Genomic DNA, 13,536 nt, shown 5'->3' with positions numbered 1-13,536 from the left:
TGTATCATTACCCCTTGGAAACATATGTTTTCTGATAGCAGTTTAGAAAATATTCAGCACATCTCGACAATCTCTCATAAGTAATACAGATCAGCTGTCACACTTTGTCATGTGGCATCAGGTTGTGTAGTGCAGTGAATTCAGTGTAGTGTGATATACTACAGCCATTCAAGATCCCATCCTGATCATTTCTGCATCTCTAAACATAGTGGTACATGACGCATCTTGCTAGAAGTCAGAAGTATTTTAGTATATTCCCATTTGAGTTACAATTTAAAGGTTTTCAGAGAAAACATTTGGTCACCCCTCTACTACTAAATTAAATGTCTCTGATAATGAGTATGTTAAATATAACTTTTGATTAAATAGGTACCTCAGAAGGCTTAATATTTTACCGGCTCTTGTCTTAGGCTGATAAAGGTGATCATTCTCAAAAATACCTTTCGCCCAGTGCTAGGGTAGCTGTACCTACTGCATTTAGGTTGTTTGGGGTTTCTCTTAGGGAATCCCAGGGTCTGTGCTACCATAGCACAAATGCATCTTCACAGTTTAGTTGTGAGCCAGGGGAGGATGGGTAAGGCCTCATCATCATACTCTGGTCTCTGCAGAAGCATAAAGAAGAGACTGAATTTCCCAGTAGGGTTTTGCTAGCTTTTCTCCAGGAGAGTGGGAACACAGAATCACAGAATCACAGAATCGTAGTGGTTGGAAGGGACCTCAGAGATTGAGTCCAACCAACAAAAAAAACCAAACAAAAAACCAAAAAAACACACCACAAAAAACACAAACCACCACCCACCACCTAAACACACAACAACAACCACCAAACCAAAAACCATCACCCACCCACACAGCACCCCACCACAAACCAGTAATCTTGGGCACTAGAGCATGCCCTGAAGAACCATGTCTACACGTTTCTTAAATACCTCCAGGGATGGTGACTCCACCACCTCCCTGGGCAGCCCATTCCAATGCTGGATAACCCTTTCAGTAAAGAAATGTTTCCTAATATCCAACCTGAACTTCCCCTGGCGCAACTTGAAGCCATTACCCCTTGTCCTGACATCTGTAACTTGGGAGAAGAGACCGACCCCCGTCTCTCTACAGCCTCCTTTCAGGTACTTGTACAGAGCGATAAGGTCTCCCCTCAGTCTCCTCTTCCCCAGACTGAACACCCCCAGCTCCCTCAGCCTCTCCTCGTAAGACTTGTGCTCCAGACCCCTCACCAGCTTCGTTGCCCTTCTCTGGACCCGCTCCAGCACCTCAATGTCCCCCTTGTGGTAGGGGGCCCAAAACTGGACACAGTACTCGAGGTGGGGTCTCACCAGTGCAACAGAGCAAGGTCTGGTTCCTTCCTCCTGCATTGCCCACCTATCCACAGCCCTGAGTGGCACCTGGCCCCAAGCAGCCCGTTGGCCTCATTTGACAGTGTTTCTACTTTGCGTGATGGCTTTTCCTCAGAGGAGACAGGGACCAGTTACCCTCATTAGGGAACGCAGCCTTTGCCTGCCTTGCAGAAGGCTGGCAGGTTGCTGCTTAATGTCGCTGCCATCTCTGCTGAACGGTGAGGATCGGGGTGGGTGTGTGGGGGGAGAGAAATGACTTCAAAACTGGGAGCCAGTCCTGACAGCTAGTAACTTGAACTGTGGATTCATTTTAGACATCATCCAGAGAAATTATGTTAATTATAACCTTTTTAAACAATCCTAAGGATAGAAGGCAGGAGAAAACCAGACTGGACCAGGCTGCCTCCACCTTTGGTGAGCAGTTGCCACTCATGTTTGTGGTGCTGCAGTGAGAGCAATGAGGAAAATGATTTTCCCAAGAAGAGCTCTCTGTTTTGTGGTTTTTTACTGAAGAAATTGCCCATAACTATGTGTAAATTTATTCCTTTCCCAGAGAAGATTTTCAATGAGTGTTTTGCAGCAGTCGGACAGAGACCTTAACTAATGTTCTTTGAATTTCAGCTTGCGGGTAATTGCTGGGGTATCTGATTCAGGCAGATCTTGGTGGAATTATGTTCATTTGCGATACTTGTGTGTTTGGATCAGAGTCGAGCCACGGAGAGAGAAATCTCTTTAAAATTCTGTCTAACCCAGACCCTATTATCCAAGGTTATCAACATCTTGGCTACCAGTAAAGTTAGACTGGATGGGGTGCATAAAGCCTGCGTTCACTGCAGCTATCTCCATGGGTACATTGCCACTCAGTTTGCTGAGCAAAATCAAGCCTTCATAATCCCAGGTCCTAAATGTAAGGATCACATATTTTAACTCTGGTTTCCTAAAACAAACCTACATGTTGAATAGGCCCCAATACCTCTTGAATGGTGGTGTCTAACAAGTCACAAACAGCCCCAAGTGTTTCCCCACCATTGGCCATTCACACGTAGCATGGGTGTGCTGAAGGAAACATTTGTTATTTTTTTGCTCCTGCTGTGCGTACATTAGAGGACCATGGCTAGAGGTGAAGTTTTCCAGACTTGCAAGAAAATCCACCTTTATCCTAGCAATCGCCATGATGAAGAAGAAATGAAATTGTGAGAGTTTACTGCCTCATTTAAAAACATCTGTTTGGCAAGAAGAGTTTTATTATGGTTGTGTGAGCTGACAAAAGCTTGAAGGACAGGGCTTTGCAGCTTCATCGTGCTGTGCTCCACGCTGAGTGTACCCATCATCTGCTCCACTTGCAGACTGAACAGGTGGGAGAGTGGCGATACCGCATTTTTTTTGGAATGGCCCAATGGCTTTTCTTGTGTTTCTTGCTAATTGCACCCTCTCAAATGCCGCAAAACTAGAAGACTAGAGGTTCTTCCCTCTGTTGCCCCATAAGGCTGGCCTTAAACATAATTCTTTTTGCATCTCTATGCCGTGCTGTGCCAACTCTGTGGGGCCCCACACATGCAAAGATGCTTTGCTTTATGATGAACAGATTTCAGAACCTCAGCAACCTCTCGGTTTCCCAGTCTCCTGCTGAATGTTATGAGATTTGCAGAGCATTGAGCCAACATATAAGGTGCCATTATGGATTCTGAAGCGAGAAGAAAACGATTCTAAGCCATCTATTCAAATGCTTAACTGCATCTGCTTTTCTACTACCACCTCATCAGTAGCAATTTGGAAATTGTAACCACAAAACAACTAGCAGGCCAAGTATGTAACCAGCATATCCAAATGATCTCAAACCCCTGGTTTCTGTAGATTCTAATAGCCTAATAAATGGATTTTTGGTAGTGAGCTAAGTACAGTCATATATAATTGCAGTTATTCTCACATTAAGCTGCAGGGAAGTGGCAAACCCAATTAGATTAAATCTTACCATGTGTCCTTGGGATTTGCGGTAGACATTTAAGCAGAGAGACATGTCACTTCCACAGAGCAATTTGCTTGTACCTGTCTGCTTAGATTTATTGTGATTTGTCCTTGTTTTTGTGTATGTTTATTTGCAGAAGCCAGCTCCAGATGCAAAAGACATCAGTGTAGCTTTGGAACATTATTTTTAATTAGCTGGGTTCAGTTTCTAGTAACATGCTTGAATTGCTTCTGGGCTACTAATGGAGTGTGGAAAATAAATATTGTTGCTCTCGGATATTATTTTTTTTTTCTGGTTATAGAAAGCTTCCCATGCTTTGGCATGGAGGCTTTATTTGCCATGAGTCTCACAACACGGGGCAGCCAGTCCGGAGAGAAAGTTGCAACAGAGTTTTCTTCCTAAGCCTGTTTTGTTCTCCTGTCTAAAACCCTCATAGAAATCATAAGTATTCTGGAAAATATACAGTAACTGCAGGGAAAAGATGATTTTATTTTTGCTTCTTTCTGAATTTGAACTGAATTGAACAAAGTTTAACCGAATTGGCACCTGGTAGAAGCGGGGCACGATGCAGAAAGTGAAATGTGGGCCCTAATCCCAAGAAAGAGGATTTGCTTCTCTCTGCCGAGTGTAGTTTATGTATTCTCCTATACATCTGTATGAAGAAAAAGCAAAACCTTTTATTCTCCTTTGTATTCTGTGCTTGTGTAAGAAATTGTACAAGGAGAAACAGCGAAGGGCTGAGGATGGGATATACAGACATTTGCTTATTTACTTTGCACGAAAACATCACTCAAAAAGTATTACCAGGCTACGACATACCATACAGGACACATTTCTTCTTTCAAAGGAAGAGAACAATGCAGATTGACAACAAAGACCGGAGTTCAAAGATTCTACAAGGCAAGGGCTGCCTACTACTGACAAATTATATCGTTAAATTCAAAGTGAGTGAGCCTAAAGCCCTGCAGTACTGGAAGCACTGGGTTTAGGATAATTCTTGTTGTAAATAGCCTTTTCTACAGGGAGTGTAAACTGTCTTCCTCTGCCCACTCTTTCTCCAGCCGAGGAAACACTCATGGCAGTGACTGCATGTCCATCCATCAGGCATTTACGCTCAGGCTTTCGCCATGGGCAAAAAAAAAAAAAAAAAAGAAAAAAAACCACAAAAAACCCACACCACAAAAACCACAAACCACCACCCACCACCTAAACACACAACAACAACCACCAAACCAAAAACCATCACCCACCCACCCAGCACCCCACCACAAACCAGTAATCTCGGGCACTAGAGCATGCCCTGAAGAGCCATGTCTACACGTTTCTTAAATACCTCCAGGGATGGTGACTCCACCACCTCCCTGGGCAGCCCATTCCAATGCTGGATAACCCTTTCAGTAAAGAAATGTTTCCTAATATCACTGGCATTATGCTGGGGAAGAGGGTGAAACGTTCCATTCAGACCACAGCAGACTTCACTGGACAGACTGAGTTTACCTGGCAATTACCTGCGGTGATGGGTAATACCAAAAACCCAGGAAAGGTGGGAAGGAGCAGAATTTGCTCAAGCTGTGGGGCTGAAGGGAGAGCAGGCGGCGGTTGGGAAGGCAGCCCGAGCTCGGCAGAGGAGGGATGGCTGGAGGGCTGCCATCTGCTGCTCGCAGGTTGAATAGCTGGGGATAAGGCTCAAGAAATATTTCCCAGTTTTGTTGCGTTTGCATGGCTTTCATATATGTGTGTGTGCATGTATATACGCGGATGTCACATTGTATATGATGTATTCGGGGCAGCGCATGTCACAAAGGAGTCTGAGGCACAACATGGGTAAAGGCAGAAAGGAATTTGTGGGACAAGAGCGGGTACCTCATGATGAGAGGCAGCCTCCAAGCTGGCACTGTGGCTGAAGGAGCACGGAGTGGGGGATCTACCAGTCCCACTTACATCCATGTGTGCCTTGTTGGTGCCATTAGAGCCCAGGGCTGTGTCACTGCATGTGTAGTTCTGTGGCAGAAGAAACTTATCCCTGAAACTGCGACCTACATCATGTACCATGCAAGGAGATTGTATTTTGGTTCTTGCCAGTACTTATGCTCCAGGCCAGCTGCCAGCTGCTCACGGCCATCTTTGCTATGAGGAGGCCAAAGTAAAGGAGGTATCGTTTGGAGGACTGCCTCTGAGGATGAGTCACAGTTTTGCTCCATGTCATTTGCACATTTCTGGAGGGTTCAAAACTAGTCCATCCACAGGAAGCAGGTTCTGGTTTAGTGGAGTTTAGTGGTAAATGTGAACAGTTTTACCTCAGGGGAGGGATACCCCCACCTAACGTACAGCACAAGCTGGTAAGGGCTTTAAATAAGAATCCACAGGGACACATGCAGTCATAGGGCAGCAGGGACTCCAGCAGCCAGGAGCACTCACAGGCAGTCTCTGGCAGGCTCCCAGCACAAGCTCATGGTTTCAGCATGGCTTGGCTGGGACTTTGGGCTGGTGAGCTGCCCCACGGTGCTTGTTGCAGCATGAGGGGGCTCTCATGAAGCTCATGGGAGCCAGGCATTGCTGAGATATAGACCTCATAAGCTTCTCACACAGCTGTCAAAGATTGTCCCTGCAGGTATGTTAGGAGAAATTGGCTATGGACGATACCTGGCCACAGCAAGAACACAAAATTTTATAAATTTGTTTATTTTTAGTTGCATGAGAACTGGACTTTCCATTGACTTCAGTAGGACTGGAGAAGAGGAATACATTTTTAAGATTAGAAAGGACCATGTGACTATTCCCGCAGGAATCAAACCAAAGCCAGTAATCTGAATCAGATCCAGAAGAGATTTGCAATGCCCTATATATAATACCTGTTTGGATTCCTAACATCTGTCATCTCTAGTACTAATTTGTAAAGACAGATTTTAAGTATTTTCAGTCCTTGGCCCTGGAAGCTGTGGTGAACTTGAAGCAAAAAAGCCATGCTATGAACACAACCTGGCAGTTACAGTCTTTTATAGAGGTTATAGTGACAATTATCTGCAAGATTTGACAAACTACCCTTCTTTCTCTTTTTGTATGGTCATGACAGCGGTTATTTAGATACCAATAAGGGCAAGACTGTGGGAACACAATTGTATTGTTATTTATATCTGTCTTGCAAACTACTGGGACCAACATGATGGTTTGGAAAACAAGTCAGAAGGTATTTATTCAATAGTCTGTTCTATTGATTATAATCAAACAACAACTCATAATTTTGCACAGTGAGAATTTTATGACTGCAGTGATCTGAAGCATGCCTCTGTGCTTAGAAATCAAGCTGCTTATTTAATTAAGTGTTTCTGGCTCTCTAGATTTAATAATTCTAATTAAATTGTTATGATTATGACTTGCATTTGGATTATGCCCACAGTCTCAATTAAGACTATGAGAGGACCTCATAAGCCCATGGAAGGACACATTGCCTTCCTCAAAGTGTTTAGAATGTGGGACTGGGAAGGACCTGTGGGGTCATCAAATCCAGTGTCCTGGATATTTCAGGGATGGTGCTGAATAAAGCAAAAGATGACATTCTCGTTTACCTCAAGAAATGATAGGTAGGAAGGGTGAGTAAACAGTATCACAAAATGTGCTCTGTTCAGACCAGCCACATGCATCCATTGATATTTCCATGTCCTCAGAAATATTTAAAGGAACATCTAAATTACAAGAGCATTCTGATTTGGCCTCAGAAATATTTAAAGGAACATCTAAATTTCTAGAGCATTCTGATTTGTTTTTTTCCCAAACAGTGCTGAGCACAAGCACCTTCTCTTGCCTTATGGCTGCTTAATATCTGTGAGAAGACATGTGGCTGCCTCAGTGAAGAGCTAAGCATTCCGTTTTAGACATCTGCTTTCAAAGTTGCTGTATGATCACATGCATTATCTTTAAATATGTTATGGAAACTTTTGCTAGCTGTGTTTTGAGAATCGACCATGACTGAGAAACTGGTGTCTTTGAGTCACGATTATCAGCTGCTATCCCACTTTGGCCAGGCAGATGTTGGTTTTTAAACCTTTATACATCTGTTCCTCATACTAAAATAATCACTGTTGGTTTTATGTTAATAGGTTTGCCTCCTAGTTGGAGCTAGTTGGGGCAGCTTCTCCAGAGACTGAGAGATGTCACTCTACTGAGTGCAGAGGCAGACTGAACTTGTGGGAGATAGGAACAGAATGTTCGAAAGGGAAAACCAGGTAAGACAAAGGTTATTGTTTGAATTGCTGGAGGAGAGAGGAAAACCTTTTCTGAGGGTGATTGCACAACTAGGAGCTGAAGTTGTAGAAACTTTGGCTGAAAAATAACAATGTTTGGACAATGCAAATTCAAATAGCAATTGGATATCATGGAACACTGAACGTATTTGCTTTTTCATAGCCACCAGTGAGTAAAATGCACTTGACATTTCCAGTCATACCACTTCAGAGTGTCGCAACTAGAAATCCATTATTTTTCTTACTCTGAGAGGGCGACATGCTTTATCTAAGATCCTATTGTCCTTCTTGACTCCACTCAGAAGATGGGAATGTGTGCTAATGGTTAGAAGGAGTGGGATGACTTGTCTATAAGAAAACAGCAGCAGAACCGAACATCATAAACCGTCTCCTGTCATTAGAAGTGTGGGTAGAAATGTGACTGTCAGTCAGGTGTGGAAATCTGACTAGTTCAAAACAGATAACTCATCAAATCTAGTTTCTTTTCACAAACTTGTTCTTTAACGGAATAAAAGAACAATTCTTTTTCTAGGCCCTTGCTTCAGCCAGTCACTTGAAAAATAGCAACATTAGTGCAGTGGAGAGGAGGTCAAGAGCTGTGTTTGATCAATGCACTGTTATGTATTGTTGTGTATCGATCCATCCTCAAACACCTTACCTTGTCAAATGCCTTTTGAAGAGTGAGGAGACAAAAGAGATCCCCATGCCTGGCTCCGTGGGAAGGACCTCAGGTTGTGTGCCATGGCCCAGTGTTGTCCTTGGAGACTTGCACGTTTGCTGGGTCAAGATCCCTCAATGAATCATAGCAGACCTTAAGATTAGTGATGCCAGAGGTTGCTGAACCCCTCAATTCCTTTAGCAGAGGAGTGTTTTTCTGTAGCAATCACTAGGGACATTCTTCAGCCTCCAAAATCAAAAGGATCTCTGTTCCTGGCTAGTTATGTATATTGAGTGGCTGTGGCACAGAAACTCTGCAGCATTGTACAGAATGTCCCATTTTTATATTTTTGATCACCTTTCTTCCTGAAAATGAAGATCGGCGCAGCTATTACTATTACTAAGAATTAGGACTATTACTGATCAAGTCTTCTTTCCAATATGAACAATGTCTGGTTGAAATTACAGCAATTTTGTGAGCCACAAGAAAACTTTATTTATCATTTGGGCAACCTGTTCTAGGTGGCCCTGCTTGAGCAGGAGGATTGGACAAAATTACCTCCAGAGGTGCATTCCAACCTCAATCGCTCCGTGACTCTGTTGCAATCTCCACTGGACTTCAAATGAAGTCCTAGTAGACCAGTCAATAAAGAGTTTATCCTCTGATCCCTCTTTGATTTTCTTGCCTAAAAAGCAGGAGCTATCTTCTGCAAAGCTGCACCAAAAACTGTGTCTTATCATTGTGAAAAATAATTCTCTTATTAAGTCTCAAGCACTAATCACAATTAAGACTACTGTGGTTCCTTTGGGAGTTTGTGGTGATGATGGTGATACTAACACAACAGTGTTCAGAATTTTGTACTTCCAAATGCAAACTCCTTTTCCATTTAGAAGGAAGAGGAGTCTGTGTTTGGGACTCTGGCGGTCACACCTAATGCAGAAACAGGAAGACACATGTGCCCTTACGAAACTTCATTCCTGCATTTCTTAGATGGTGAGTTAATCTTTTTCTTAGTATTTTTTTGTCCTAGGTTATTCTACATCTTTGCCTGTTTGACACTGCTGTCATAAATTACCTCCCAAGTTGTATCTCCACAGGCTTGCTTGGTTTGCAGTTCTGCATTAATTCAGACACGGCAGCTTTCAGTGTTTTGGAATCTTTTTGCACATGTCAAAATATGAAACGAAATACTGGTTTGAGCACTCTGCACTAACCCATTACCCTGTTTGAGGCTGACAGCATGTTCAAAGGAAATAATTTCCGCCACGGTACGAAAGATGGAATCTTTTCAAACTTTATTCTATGTCTGTCATTAAGTTCAGCAATACTTTTTTGATAGGTGTGTGAACTACAAGTGGTAAAGCCGATAAAAGCCATTCCAGCACTAAGAAGAAAAATCAGATGTAGGGGCAGAGATTTGAAGATGCCATCTAGAAATATAGCTAGGCAATGTTTGACCCTTGATTTTTTTGCATATGGAACTTATCTTTTTATGCTCTAACTCTGCAGAGGTATGCTGGAGAGAGAGGGAAGCTGATGGTCATGACAGATGACCCCTAGAGCTCTGACTGATGAGGTTGTTCTTTAAAGGGAGAACAGATTTTTCCAAGTGCTTTCCTGAGATAAGCCTTTAATGACAGTGCTGGGAACTGTCTGGTACGAAGACCACACAAATCTTTCTTACAACCTGCTGTTTGCCAGATTTTTATGGCTGGTTATGTAGTACCTTTGCCAAAGGATTGCTTAAGATCCTGAAGTGTACAAAGCAGATGCCTGGACACACATTGTATAATTTAGGAATTTTATGTTGCCACTTGTGTATTTATTGTTACCACCAAGGAATTTTAACATCTAAAGAGAATGAGTTGATTATTTTACAAAACTTCATTTTATGAACTTATTTCAATCATGGGATTACTATTCAGGATTCCTACACGGTGAAGACAGGAATATTCATTTTATGCTTTTTGTATATATAGGTGAATTCTTGGTTTGAATAAAAACAGCTGCAAAACTGGCATCAACACATACATACCTATGTCACCTACCCACTGTGCCAAATTATTTATATTATTTTTTTGTGAAGGTGCGGGAAACAAGCAGGTCTCACTGCCAGCACACCTGTACCCTGTGCTTGTTTACTCTCCTTGCTATACCATTTTCCCTCTCCCTCTCCTGGTGTGCTTTCAGTAGCTCCTTTAATATGTACTTTGGCAAAGCTTCCTCATCCTCCCCTTGGTTTTCTATGAAAGTTTGTATAAATTGGTTTTTTTCACTTGTTTCCTTCCTCTGCTTCTTCTGTATCTACGATCATACTCTGGAAAGTATCTGATATATCTCAGATACAGCCTTCAGTTTCCATCCACATGTCTAAAACACATTTGTTTCTTAAAATTTCTTATCCCCAGTTCTCCTGCAGTCCTCCCTTTGACCCAAACATGTGGGTTTCTCTCAGTTGATACTAATCCTGTCTCCAAGCCCATCACTTGGATTTCATTTGATTTTACGCTTCCTCTGCAAACTTATTTTCTTGTGTCAAACATAAAGCCCTTGTTTCAAGCACCATCACTCCTCTTTGAATCTTGTTCTTCATTACTGAAAGATTGGCTGCCACTGCAAAGCCCAGTTAAACTCTCAAATACTTCATGCTTTTGTTTCACCGTTACTTATTCCAAAAAGAATTTGTGTATATTCTACTTGTTAGATCAGCATAGTTCATGTGTATATTTATACAGTTATAGTATATGTATATAATATGTGCTTGTTATATCAGCACAATTAATGTGCTGATAAACAATTTGTATTGTGCTAATGTGCACAATAGCATCATATATACACAGATGAGAAATGCTTTCTCCATAAAAGCTGCCTAAGATCTTTTTAACGTTCATGTAATGACTGGCAACATTTGGAGATTTTCTGCAGACTGAGTGTAGAAAAATTCTAGAGACTGCCATAAACATCCATGGGGACAATTTCCTGTGATTATCATTAGCTATGGACTATGATTTGTTTCTTACAATGTCGTGTTTGAGATCATTCACTATCTTCTGTTAATTATTGACTGCTTTTGTTATTATAGCAACCAGAGACCACTAGGGGACTCTGTTTTCCATCATATGAACTAATACTCTGTAATCGGTTTTTGCTGCTCAGTATTTTTTAGGCATATATTTTTACAAAGTATACAAATACACTCATTTACACAAATATACTAATTTACAGAGTAACCAAGTAAGCACTGGCCATTCAGCAATCAGACATGCAGTCTGAATGGTGATGCAGCCTCTATGGAAAATGTGGTCTGAGATCTGCTTTCTTTAAAACAGAAATGATGTATGGGCAAATCTTTCCATCTCTGTGTAGGAACATTTGACAAAATATTACCATCCTGTCTTCAGTTCTGGCCTGCACAGTTACTTGTTTGGTTGTAGGCTTTTAAAATGCTCAACCAATGTAAGCAAGAAGGTTTGAGAAACTTTCCAGGTTTAATGATTTTTAAAACCTTTCCCCCATCTTTTCCCATTGAACTCTTAAAGAAAACTTTCTCATCTGGAAAGTTGCACTAGTTTTGATCCTTTCCACAGAGATCCTAATCACTTTTCAAAATACAGGTATCCTTGCTGTAATTTTGAAGGTAAGGAGCAAAAATAAAGCAGATTAGATCACTGTGTTGCCTTTGGGCAGGCAATGGAAATAATTGCGGTTCAGAGCCATTATTTGCTTTTTTCAGAAATGTTTTTTTACAAGAATAATAGAGATTCTTATGTCAATCACCATTACTGTTTGCCCAGCAGCTGGCTGGCCACTGCCTACCCAGCGATGAAAAATGTCTATCTAATTGCAGTCAAGTGAAAACTGCCAGAGGGCACCTGGCCCTCTGTTGCCTTTGCAGTTGCAACGCAGCCCAACGGAGGCAGCCGAAGCAGCTTAGGCGTTCATGTAGGATTTGCAGTTCATCAGTGCAAAAGAATGAAGATAACTGGATGGAAAACAACCAACGTGCCCCACGGGTTCATGAGTCTAACAGGGAGTGCTTGGAATTTGCTCAAGTGAGCGCAAGAAAAAAGCCCACGGAAAACCTCCTGCTAATGGGTGGTTTTATTTTATAATCAAATGACACATTGGAATGTAGTGCTCTCAGGAACTTATTTTTTTTAAAAAAAGCAGATACTTTGCATTTTAAGAACATTTCAGCATTGTCTGCTTCATGCAAGTAGAGACCGTCTTCAAACAAAAAAAAGGAGAATAGGATGGCAATAACTGCTGCTTGCAGGAGGCACAAATGAAGCATGTAGAGAAACTGTTCTTTTGTGGCTTTGATTATAGGTGATGCACTACTGTTTGCTTGCTTGTTTGTTTGGGGGTTGCTTAGTCTTTTACCTATAGACTACAATTTTGGAAAGCAATTTAAAAATTATTTCAGTAGGAACAATTTTGATAGCTATTGATGCAGTGTTTTGATGTCTTTCAGAAAATCAGTCAGTTCTGAAGTCTGTGAAAAAGGTAAAAATTGTGAACTACTGAAACCTTTTTGTTAGATCTTTATGATTAGTAACTTTTTAGAAACTTTTCCTGAACTTATTGGGATTCTGTGATTAGTTGTGTTTTTGTACAGAAGAATGTCATAAGGGGAAAAAAACAAAGCAAACCCACCCACATCCCCCAAGATTAGATTTTGAGTATTGAAAGCACTGAATTTGATGCTTTCTTTGGTTTTAGAGACAGAGTACAGGTATTATAGCCCATGCGACATCATTTTCTATTGCGATTTCTTGATAATAACTGGTGCTTACCCAATTGCTTCCACTTGAGAATCTTTTTTCATATTTTTCTGGACACATTACATCTACTGCCTTTGAAGTCTGTAATGAAATAGAAAATGTTCTTTTCTTCTCTTACATTTCCGATCCCTGCTCTATTTAACACAATAATAAAGAATGCATAAAGGAGACCAGCAAAAGTATTTATATACAGCTTGCACAGATGTGCCAGTTAAGAATCAAAGCTCCAGGGAAGTGCTTGAAAAGCCCCTCAGTTGGCTGGGGCTGTGTGACCATAAGCAGTGATCGATTTATGCACCACCTGCTATTAGAAAGATGTCTGGGGAAGAGTTGAAATAAAGAATGTGATTGTGGCTAAAATCTGATACCACAAGTGGCTTCACTTGGTATGGTGCAGAGCACAGGCAAAGACTGTGCCTCACTGGTGAATTTGGACTTTGAAAAATGGATTCTGGATAACGTATTTTGCTTATGTGAAATAAAAGGCACAATGGGGGTTAAAAAGATCATATTCACTGTGTAGTTATCAGGCTTCTCC

General features: G+C 41.5%; 1 long non-coding RNA gene across 1 annotated transcript in view; it reads left to right on the top strand.

The window, feature by feature from the left end:
• Positions 1-13,536, top strand: part of LOC106902675 — a 145,681-nt gene that overhangs the window by 50,729 nt on the left and 81,416 nt on the right. Inside the window, exons 2-3 of the long non-coding RNA XR_001414558.1 lie at positions 7,413-7,538; positions 9,105-9,207. This is a non-coding gene — a long non-coding RNA (uncharacterized LOC106902675). The remainder of the gene's footprint in view (positions 1-7,412; positions 7,539-9,104; positions 9,208-13,536) is intronic.

This window comes from Calidris pugnax, unplaced genomic scaffold, assembly GCF_001431845.1.
Source record: "Calidris pugnax isolate Ruff unplaced genomic scaffold, ASM143184v1 scaffold31, whole genome shotgun sequence".
Classification (NCBI taxonomy): Eukaryota; Metazoa; Chordata; class Aves; order Charadriiformes; family Scolopacidae; genus Calidris; species Calidris pugnax.
Note: the sequence above shows the minus strand (reverse complement) of the source record. Positions and strands in the feature narration are given on the sequence as shown.